Source organism: Bubalus kerabau, chromosome 8, assembly GCF_029407905.1.
Source record: "Bubalus kerabau isolate K-KA32 ecotype Philippines breed swamp buffalo chromosome 8, PCC_UOA_SB_1v2, whole genome shotgun sequence".
NCBI lineage: Eukaryota > Metazoa > Chordata > Mammalia > Artiodactyla > Bovidae > Bubalus > Bubalus kerabau.
In genome coordinates, this window is record NC_073631.1 from 80360640 (window position 1) to 80372615 (window position 11976).

Consider the following 11976-nt stretch of genomic DNA (forward strand, 5'->3'; position numbering starts at 1 on the left):
AATACTGTGTGATGAAAGACATCAGTGATCAATCCATATGCTTAGCAATAGATGGGGGACAGGTATTATCAGATAGGATCAGATCAGTCGCTCAGTCGTGTCCGACTCTTTGCGACCCCATGAATCGCAGCACGCCAGGCCTCCCTGTCCATCACCAACTCCTGGAGTTCACTGAGACTCATGTCCATTGAGTCAGTGATGCCATCCAGCCATCTCATCCTCTGTCGTCCCCTTCTCCTCCTGCCCCCAATCCCTCCCAGCATCAGAGTCTTTTCCAATGAGTCAACTCTTCGCATCAGGTGGCCAAAGTACTGGAGTTTCAGCTTTAGCATCATTCTCTCCAAAGAAATTCCAGGGCTGATCTCCTTCAGAATGGACTGGTTGGATCTCCTTGCAGTCCATGGGACTCTCAAGAGTCTTCTCCAACACCACGGGTGGGAGGAGCTACCCCACGCCCCTAAGCCCCAGGCCAAGGGTGGCAGCAGGGAGGAGCAACCGCATGACCGAGGCCAGGGGCGGTGGCCGGGAGGACCAACCCCATGTCCAAGGAGCCGTGGCTGCACGGGTGCAGGAGGGCCTAGAGGAGCTATCCCACATTGAAGGTCAGGAAGGGCGGCGGTGAGGAGATACCCCTCGTCCAAGATAAGGAGCAATGGCTGCGCTTTGCTGGAGCAGCCTTGAAGAGATACCCCACGCCCAAGGTAAGAGAAACCCAAGTAAGATGGTAGGTGTTGCAAGAGGGCATCACAGAGCAAACACACTGAAACCATACTCACAGGTATTATAGCATATTTAACAAAACAAAGGATTATTAGTAATTATGGATGGAATATAAAAATAGTTAATACAAACTGAAAAGTAGCAGTCAATTTAATAACAAAATAGTTAAGTAATAAAAACAAATCATCCTTAGAAAAAGAAATGCAATAAACATATAAACATATGAAAAGGTGTCCAGCACTTTGCAATTCAAATGATAATGAAACACAACAGATAAGTAAAAGTTATAAAGATTCATCAACTCATGGATTGGCCAGCATGGAACCAGACTCCCAATAACTGTGGAAAGATTAATTGGTGAAGCCATTTGAGGGGGTAATGTAGTCCTCTGCGAGCAATCCTAAAATGTGCCCAGCGTCTGACCTAGCAATTCAGCCTCTAGGAACCATCCAGAAGAATCACATGCATGTGTTGACTCTGGTTAAAAGACCAAGATTTGCAATGGAGAAAAACTGAAACTACCCAGATGACCATCAGTACATAAGTGGCTTAAAAATGTTACAGTGGATACTGGATGCTTGGGGCTGGTGCACTGGGACGACCCAGAGGGATGGAATGGGGAGGGAGGAGGGAGGAGGGTTCAGGATGGGGAACACATGTATACCTGTGGCGGATTCATTTTGATATTTGGCAAATCTAATACAGTTATGTTAAGTTTAAAAATAAAATAAAATTAAAAAAAAAAATAAAATAGTGCTTATTAGGAATTAAAAAAAAAAAAAAAAATGTTACAGTGGATCCATTTGGAGAGTTCTCCCTGGCCACTCCTCCTTGCTCCCTCTGCTGGATACTAGTGGAGCTCAGATTTCCAGATGGTAGGCAGGGAAGGCAGTGACCAAGCTTGAGAGTGGTCTGAGCACGTGTGGCCATGCCAGTGGTAAGCCACCCGTCCCCTCTCCTCTGGTTCCCAGACCCCAGGGACCTCTCCCCCTTAGGACATGAGTTTGGAAGACCCTCTGAGTCTCCCCTGGGAACTGGACAGGTGGCAAAGTCTACAGCGATAGGGCGATCAGGCTGTCGCTATGGTGATGTCAAGATGGAGGCCTTTTGCCATCAGCCCCAGTTTTCTGCATGGCAGCTCTAATGACAGGATGGTCAGCCCTGCAGAGGCCAGAGGGCGTGAGCACAGAGGCCTGCTCCTGGTTGCCATGACAGCGTGGGCCCTCGCAGGAGCGCAGAAAGCCCTGGCAGGAGAATTCCCCACTCCACACCTGGTCGGAGCAGGAAGTGTTGGGCGGTGACTGAGCCTCAGGGAAGCAGGTTGGTGTATGAGAGACGCACAGTCGTCTGCAGCCTCATGACTCAAAGGCTGTCCCCCAGACACCGGAGGAAGGAGGACCTTTTCTGCTGAGTCTGTTTAGAGAGCACCACGCCGTCACAGCTCAGCACAGCCCGAAGAGAAAGCTGACCAGCCCTGGGAGCCCAGCAATGGTCCTCCCCCGACCATACCTAGCCTGACAAGGCCTCAGTGGGGAAAGGTCCTGACTATGACCCAGGAGAGAAAGCTGAAGAACAATGAAAAGGAGGAAACTCTGTGATTGAACATCAAGCCAGAAACCAGCCAGAAGGTGGACCATACTCAACCAGATACCTGGGCCAGCCGTGACCCTTGGTTGGGAGAAGGCTGGGGATATTTCACCTTGGAAGCCTGTCGAGGAACGCTGAGGGGTCCCAGCTCCCCTGGGCTGGCTGCGGTACAAATGCTGGATGACAGAGCCAGGATGGAGATCTCCAAGAAGGAAAAGGTAGCTCTCTGCCACATTCAGTTTTCTAGAAGAGTTTCTTCCATGTTCTTGCATTCAGTGGTTTGTTTAACTTGACCAAGTGTTTGTGCCTCCGTAGCTGAGTGTACGCGCAGGCGTTTTAGGGACAATCTGCTGGGAGTGAATTGTGGGGCACTGACTTGGTTGGGCACTCTGAGTCCTCTCCCTGCTGCTCTGGAGTCCAGCCCTGTGACCTGTCACAGGGCTGGACTGCCAGGCGGCCTGGGAAGTGACCCCTGTTGGGTAGAGGGTCTGGGGAATTTAAAACCCCAGCTGGGGAGGGGGGTGGGGGGATGTGGGACCTTAGTGGCAGAACCAACTACCTAGCCATGAGGCAAGACTCAACAGACATCGTGAGAGCTCTCAGATGTCTGCACCTCCCCGCAAGAATCACTTAAGCCTAAGAACCATTGCTCCTGGTAAGAAGTGGAGAGCAGTTACTTTTTCCAAAACAAAGAAAAATCCAGACATCCTGTGAGCCAGCTCTGTGCCCAAGCAGTGAGGAAAGGATCCAGAACTGGTGACAGGGTGGAGGGGAGCGCCTGCCTGCTCCCCTCAGCCAGGCGGGGCGGGGGAAATGGGGGAGAGGGCCAGGATCCAGTGCCTTTGGCATGGTTTCCCCCTCACATGTCTTTTCTTTTCCTTCTTCTGTGAAATGACGAGGTCAGCATAAACACTGGACTGGTTCTGCTCCTGGCAGAGCTAATGATGTTAGGAGAAAAACAACCAGCCCACGTCAGGGCGCCCACAAGCTGCAGGCAGCAGGAAGCCCGCATCTGCTGGTCACCGGGGCTCTGGCTGGAGTTTGGATGAGAAATCCTACGTGGAGGGGCCATGGGGGCCAGCTGGAGAGAAGGGAGATGGGGTCTTCGGCTCAAGCAGAGAGTTGGCACGGTGGCAGTGAGGGGTGGGGCCTGTGGCCTGCTGTGGGGAGTCCACCACATCAGACAGGGGCTGGCCCATACCCCTTTCTTGTTTGTCTTGGGGACACAATGCTCCCCATGGTAAATCCCACATGCGTGGGGTGCTGGTTCGCTCCAGAGCAGTGGGGGGATGTGGGTCACTGACAGCCTTGTCAGGGCCAAGAGGAGAGGGAGGCCCCTCCTCTGGCCCATGCTTTAAGGGGGCACCAGAAACATCAATCATCAAGATGAATATTTTAGTGCAAATTCTAAAAAATCAAACATCAATGCAAAAAATTCTGATGAGCAAAATGCCGAATTTCCAAAGAAAGAGGGCCCAAGTACTGCTGATTTGTTCACTTGTCTCAGGCCTGTGCTGGCTGCCCTTACGCGCCAGTCAGCAGGCTGCCAGGGCCAGACGAGGGAGGCGGGGGCTGTTGGCGATGTGCACACCCCTCTGGTCTGTCCCGGCTGCCCAGAGGGCCCACTTCTTGTCTGGGAGCCGGGAAGCTTCAGCTTGGTTTCAGGGCCATCCTAAGGGTTTCAGGTTTTGCTGCCAGGCCCGCCCAGGTCCAGCCCTGCACCCCCGGGAAATGCTATCCCCAAAACAAGCCATTTGGCCTGGAGCAGTGAGCAATTTCAAAATTGTCCCCAGCAGGTTGGCTGGGGCTGTATCCACTGCCGGCTTCCAGAAGGAGAGCATTCTGGTTGCATTGGAGGGACCTCAAGTGTGGCTGATTTTGCTCTTTCTGTTTCCCTGGTGCCTCTTGCCTATGCTGACATCTCAGATCACCTGGGGTCTTCCTCTATAATTTGCAGGAGTGTGTGGCCTCAGTACCATTTTCAGTGGCTTCCCCGGGGGGATGGCAGCTTCATACATAGTTCTTCTAGAGCTCCTTGGGAGCAGGCCTGCTCCTATGATGCCGCTTCCCCTCATCTCCAGCCTGTGGCCTTGGAACCTCAACTCCCTTGGCATGGAGCTCTATCTTTTTCTCTATAGTTTCATCATCTATAGATAGGTTAAAAATATCTTTTTCTTTTTTTAAAAGAACTTTTTGATTTGTATTAGTTCAGGTATACAGCAAAGTGATTCAGATATCTATATATCTATATATCTATATAGGCTTCCCTTGTGACTCAGCTGGTAAAGAATCCACCTGTGATGTGGGAGACCTGGGTTCAGTCTCTGGGTTGGGAGGATCCCCTGGAGAAGGGAAAGGCTACCCATTCCAGTATTCTGGCCTGGAGAATTCCTTGGACTGAATATATATATATATCCTTTTTCATGTTCTTTTCCATTATAGGTTATTACAAGATATTAAATATAGTTTCTGATGCTATACAGTAGATCCTTGTTTTTATTTTTTATATAGTAGTGTGTATCTGTTAATCCCCATTTCCTGATTTACCCCTCCCTCCCTCCCTCTCTTTTCCTCTTTGGTAACCATATGTTTGTTTTCTATGCCAGTGAGTCTATTTTTGTTTTGTAAGTTAGTTCATTTGTATTATTTTTTTAGATTCCACATATAAGTGATATATATGATATTTGTCTTTGTTTGATTTACTTCACTTAGTGTGATAATCTCTAGGTCTATCCTTGTTGCTACAAAGTGGCATTATTTTTAATCTTTTTTATGGCTGAGTAGTATTCCATTGTATATGTACCACATCTTCTTTAGGGCTTCCCAGGTGGCCCAGTGATAAAGAATCTGCCTGCAAACGCAGAAGCTGCAAGAGACTCGGATTTGACCCCTGGGTCAGGAAGATCCCCTGGAGGAGGAAATGGCAACCCACTCCAGTACTTTTGCCAGGATAAGCCTGTGGACAGAGGAGCCTGGTGGGCTACAGTCCATGGGGTTGCAAAGAGTCAGACACAACTGAGTGAGTGAGCACACACACGCCACATCTTCTTTACCTGGTCATGTGTCAGTGGACATTCAGGTTGCTATAGAGTTCTATCTCTTGATGGCCGCCACTTCTGAGTGGCCTCAGATTGGGTTCTTGGAGCCCCCTTGGAAGTTTCTGGTCTATTCTTTACCCTCTCTCATCTGTGCCCCTCTGCTGGTGGGTAGGAGGGATGGGGGCTCCATAGCCCATATAGTTGGTTGTGTGTGGTGGATTTGGGGAGCACTTTTCAGGAGGAAAACTGGGGAGGTGACCCTCCAGGTGTTTTAGTCTGCCCAGGGGCCAAAACAAAATACCGTGGACCAGGTGACTTAACCAACAGACATTGCTTCCTCACAGTTCTGAAGACAGAAGTCTGACATCAGGGTGCCAGCATGGTCAACTTCTGGGGCAGGCTCACTTCTTGGCTTGCAGACAGCTTCTTTATTGCTGGGTCTTCACACAGTGGCGGGGGGATGCAGAGGTAAGAGAGAGCATGCTGGTTTCTTCCTCTTGTGGGGGCTCCACTCATGACCTCACCTAACTCTGATCATTTCCCAAAGGGCCCACACCCTGATACTATACACTGGGGGTTAGGGCTTTGGCATATGGGTTTGGGAGAACACGATTCAGGCTATAGCCCTGGGGATGGGGGTAGAGCCGGGGAGGGGGCGGACCTCTCTTCATTCAGCCTCCACAGCTGCCCTGGGCACTTTGCTGCTGAAGCAGAAGGCTCAGAGATGGGGTGAGGGTGCATCACTCGGCAGTCACGCTCTCCCAGTTTCCCCGCAGGACTTGTCCCAGCCTATCTGGGCCCCTGCCCCCTGAGCTGGCTGGAGGCCCTACTACTGCCAGATGCTCAGGAGGACACAAAGGTCCAGGTGGCCCCCAAGCAGATGTGTTGGCAGAGGGGCCAGAGTGGGGAGGAGCAGATGGCTCCACTGAACAGAGTGGTAATAAGACCCTGAGCGTGGGGCGGCAGGGTTCTTGTGACCCAGTAAGCTGTGGATTCAGCAGTGGGGGCTGGGGCCATGCCTGCCTGCCCTGGGCCCCTCTCAAGCAGGAGCTGCTGGCTCTGAGCATGTGACACGCTGTCCCTGCAGTCCCGCAGCCGGGCTGGGCTGGCGGACTATGAAGCAGAGACTGGTCCAGGAGAGCTGAGCAAGCCGCCTGCATCCCAGGCACTTCCGAAACAGAATTAGAATTCCGAACATCTCCCTGCTCCAGAGAGGCATTGTTGTCTGGGGTTTCTGGGGTCGGGAGCAGGCCAAGGGGACCCAGAAGTGAGAGGCAGTATGGACCCGGCGAGGCCCATGCCTGCTCCTGCAAGAGCAGGACCGGAGGGCAGACGGGGTGAGAGAGACAGGGGAAGAGAGAGGAAGAGAGAGAGAGGCACAGAGTGCTCTCGGCCTCCTCCCTCAGTTTCTGCAGAGCTGCCCTGAAACCACTCTGCAGCAAGAGAGATGAGACTTGTGGTGAAGGGAGGCCCTCCAGGGAAGGTTCTGGAATGCTCCCCCAATCCTATGTTAGAGGGGCAGGCCCGGCCCCTCCCCTCCACCTTCATCTCCCTTCCCTTCTCAGGTAGATACTGATCCTAAGGACAATACAGTTCTGTGTGCGTGCATGTCTGTCTGTCTGTCTCTTCCTCTGTCTCTCTTTCTCTCTGTTTTTCTGTCTCTCTCCATCTCCTGTCTCTCTGTCTCGTCATCTCTGTGTGTCTCTCACTGTCTCTGTCTCTCTCTCTTTCTCTGGCTGGACACACAGTGAAAAGAGGCCCCCTTTTCCTCCCCAAACCCCCTCCTTTCCACACCACCCCCTCAGGTCTGGGTCTGCCCCTGCCCAGGTCCCTCCCAGACTGGAATCCCCTTGGCCCCTCCTCTACACCCCTGCTGTACTCAGGCCTGGGGTGTCCCTGGGCCCACACCCTCCTGTCCCAGGCCCCTTCCCTTCTCAGCCTCTGAGGGCCTCTGGGGAAGCTGCTTGGCGTCAGCCAAGGCCCCTGGTGCTCTGACCGCTGCCACCTCTTCTCTTGGGCCATGTATTCTATCCCTTTATTTCTGAAAGAGCAGCCGTTTCCTGGCGACCAGTTTGTGTACAGGCCATCGAGCTATTTGCAGAAGCCTGTTTTATGGGACTAAGTTCCAGTAAGTACACGTGCCTGGTGAGGATCCATTTCTGTTTGTTTACTTCTGCTCAAGGAATCCCTCGCTGCAGTCACTCACGCTTCACGTATAGCTAGAGCACTAGCTCTAGTCTCCCCTTTTCTCAGTGAGGTTTAAACCCATCTGGCATGTTTCATAAAAAGCGGGGTTTTGATCTGGAAAGAGATGTACCTTCTACCCCAGAAAAGGGACCACTTCCCCCTGACTCGGATGATGGCTTTTTTTGGGGGGAGGGGGGTGTCTTTTTTTGCTTTTTGGACAAGTGTCCACATTTCCTCTCTTTGGTCTTGAACTCTCCTTTCCAAGAGAGTTGAGCTTCTGGTCCAGGCCTCTCCCTGACCCCTGAAAAGGCCACTCTGGCTCATCCTCCTCCAGCCATCGATGCCAGAGGTCCTGGCTGTCCTCCTGAGGGCTGGGGTGGGCCAGGGTGCTCCAGCTCTGAATCTTCCCACAGGCTCCTTGAGCTGGATGCTGGGGGTCCCACCAGCAGCTGGATTCAGTGGGAACTGCACCAGCCATAAGCTAGACTGCAGGGAGGTAACTGGGAAGGGGCACTGGAAGGAGCAGGGCTCCAGAGGCCACGAAGTTTGGAGGGTGTTCCTGGACCAAGAGCGATCCTGCGGGGTAAGGGGGACGAGGGCCCAGGTGTGGGGGCTAGCCATACCAGAGAGCCCACCTTTCCAGGTGGCCAGCTAGCACCCCCTGGACCCCAATTCCTCAGGCCCCCCTGCAGTCGTCCTGCCTTACTCTTGATCCCCAATCCCTTCCCATGCTCCTCATGCATCTTAGTCCACCTCTGCTCTGCTCCCTTTGCTAACACCTGCCCAGGTGGGGGCAGGGGCAGGGGAGGAGTGCTCCAAGTACCACCTCCCTACCACCACCACCCAGTGCTGGGCCCAAGCCACAGTCTCACAGAGGGGAAGGGCCCCAGTGACGGGTCCTTGGTCCCAGGTCCCCACCGGCCAGGTCTGCCCGATGCTCAACCACTGGCTGTTCTGGGGGATGGTGCTCAGAGGCTGTCCTGCCCCTAATGTCACAGAAAGAAGGCTCTGCAGGCAGAGAAGCCCTGTGAGTTGCTGAAGTCACAGGGGTGAGTGATGGAGACCTGGGTTCAGTGAGCGAATTTGTTCTTAGGCAGTGACTTCGTGAGCCCAAAGGCAGCTGCTGGCGAGGGCAGAGCCTGCCCGGGCTCTGGAGTCAGCTTCCTCGAGGCATGGTGAGATCTGGGTGGCTCTGGGCCTCACCTGCCTGGTCCTTAAAATGGATTAATAGCAGCGTGTGCCACATGGGCTGGATGTGGAGACTTCTGTGAGGTTTGGCCAGAGGGTGATCTGATGGAGACTGGGGGAACCAGGAGCTTTTGAAGTTATGCTGTCTGAGAGCCCCAGGGCTCTGGGTGGAGGAAGCATCCCCACACCCACCCCACTCTATGAAGGAAGGCGCTGCTCCCTGCTCCAGCATGGACACTGACTACATTGCCTCCTGGGCTCCCACCCCTCCAAGGGGCCTAGCACAGCCTGCCTGGGGATGTGCAGTCAGGACCACAGCCTTATGTCCAATGAATGCCTGTAGACGCCTGCTGGTCATCCAGTTGACCATGCCTAGCACAGCTTGGCAGACCCCTAAGCCCTGGGCAAACCACATAGATGCTGGGGAGTGGTGAGCTAGCTCCCCACGCGCCCCGGTCCTTCATGCAGGGCCTGTGGAGGCCCACTCTGCCGGCCATCCTGCCCAGGGGGGAGCTCTGCTGACCCCCCACAAGAGAGTGGGGACAGGCCTGGGTGGATGTGCTTCCTGCCCATGAAGACCCAGCAGATCCATCCTTCATCCCCAGGGGAGGGGAGGGGTGGGAGGAAATAAAGAACTCCTTTGGTTAGCACTTCCAGAAGAGAAGAACCAGTCTGGGCACCCAGCAGGGAAGGAGGCTGGCCCCACCTCCAAGGACTGCCCTCTGCTCCCAGCCTGTGCCTGGTAGGGCTGTGGGTTCAAACCTGCTCTTCCCTTCCCTAGCAGGGTGGGCTTGGTAACTTTGAAATCCCTCCAGACCTCAGTTTCTCCTCTGGTACTATGGCCTGCCAGGGCTGCTGTGGGGGTGTGAGCCCCTAAGTGTGTTCCTCTCAAAGGGATGAGTAGAGGAGCCCCTCATGCTAGGTAACCAAGCGCTGACCTTTCCAGGACAGCTTCCGACTGTGAGTAGAAGGCAGAGAAGTCCCACAAGTAGACAGGCAGGAGGAAGGTGATGCCACACCATGACATACCCTCTTCCAGAAGATACAGTATCCTCACTCTATGTCCTGGGACATCATTTTCCCATCCACAGGCTCACATGAAACCCATGTCATATACATCAAATACATATGTATATGACCCGCATGGCTCCTGGATTTGGCCAAGGTCCCCCTTCCTCCAGAGGTTCCAGGGCAGCATTGTGTCAGCTGATGGGGCTGTGGGCCATGCACACAGGGAAAAACATCAAGGCTGGTGTGCTGGGGGAGAGCACCTGCTTTCTTCCCCTGGCCCTGGCCCATGTAATCCCCTCAGGCTCACCTGCAGGCAGGATGTTCCTTAAACATACTATGAAAAAAGCCAATGCATACATTTGTAAAGCAAAAGTCAATGATAATGGTGATAGATGTCTTTTAAAATAGCCCACAAGGGGCCCACTACTGTGCGGTGATTTCAGTCCATTACAAAGAAATAGTGGATGTTTCCCTATTCACACACACACACACACAATCACATCATCACTGATAGAAGCAAATCACTTGGGAATTATAATAGTAGTGTGAAAAAAATACCATCAAGCAGGACTCGGGTTTTCCAATGACTGAGCCCGAGTCTGCCCAGGAGGAGCTTATGGAAGAGGAGCAGCATTGCAGAGCAGGATGCCAGCCCCTCCCCCTGTGTCATCCAGCTCCCTCTGTGGGTGTACGTTCACCACCTCTGCACCTAAGAGAGGGCACCTGCCTGCAACCTGCTTGACCAGGTCTGTCACAGGCCTACCTCTCATCCCATAGTACAAGCAAATGCTTGTAAGTCACCACAAGACCTCAGGCAAGGAAGGATGTGTCAGGGGGACATGAGAGAGTGGCCGACACCCTCTCTCTGAGACGCCTGGGTCCAGTGGGGTCCACATGCCCACACGTGGTGCCTTGGTCCAACAGGTGCTGGTGGCCAGGTCTGCTCCTTTGTAGTCCAGCCAGTTTATGCTCAAACTGCTCCATGAGATGGGGTGCACCTCTATACCTGTATTTGCCTGTGATGAATTGGGCCCCCTCAGAGGTCATGCCCAAGGTCACACAGGTGGGAACCTGCAGAGCCGAGATATAGCCAGACCTCTGGACTTCCAAGAAAGCCTGGACCCGTTCAGCCTGGATGCCAGGCCTCACAGGTTCTCTGCCACGCTCTGGGCCAGTGACCACCTGCTGCTGTGTACAGTCCTCCTCCAGGGGGACTCTGAGGCTTGGCAGTCCTCATAAAGGTGGGCACCAGCCGGGGACACATGTGGTAGGGTGATCCCTTCCCACCCCACAACACTGTTCATCCCTCATAGCATGTCTGGGAAGCACAATTGCTCAGATTTATATTTATTAATGTGGACACTTTTATGCATTTAGTAGTTGCTAAAAGGGATTCCCTGGAGAAGGCGATGGCACCCCACTCCAATACTCTTGCCTGGAAAATCCCATGGACAGAGGAGCCTGGTAGGCTGCAGTCCATGGGGTTGTGAAGAGTTGGACACGACTGAGCGACTTCACTTTGACTTTTCACTTTCATGTGTTGGAGAAGGAAATGGCAACCCACTCCAGTGTTCTTGCCTGGAGAATCCCAGGGACTAGGGAGCCTGGTGGGCTGCCGTCTATGGGGTCGCATAGAGTCGGACACGACTGAAACGACTTAGCAGCAAAAGGGATTCCCAGGTGGCACAGTGGTAAAGAATCCACCTGCCAATGCAGGAGACATAAGAGATGTGGGTTCAGTCACTGGGTCAGGAAGAACCTCTGCAGTGGAAAATGGCAACCCACTCTACTATTCTTGCCTGGAGAATCCCATGCACAGAGGAGCCTGACAGGCTACAGTCCATGGGGTTGCAAAAAGTCATACACGACTGAGCACATATTCATACAGTTGAAATAATATAACTGCTGGTCCCTCTCTGCATGGATTTCTTATAGCTTCTGTAAGAAATGATAACAAATAGTGGCTTAAAACAAAGCAAATTTATCAACTGACGGTTCTGGAGGTCAGAGTCTGAAATGGGTCTTCTGGACTAAAAACAATGTGTCAGCAGAGCCGGTTCTTCTGAGGGTTCTAGAGGAGAGTCCATGTTCTTGGCTTTTCTGGCTTCTGAGTCCATGTGCATTCCTTGGCTCATGGTCCCTTCTTCCATCTTCAAAGCTGGCAGCTGCTCCCTCCAGCCTCTGTGTCTGTCATTACATCTTCTCTGACATTCCTGCCTCCCACTTACAAGGATGCTTATGATGT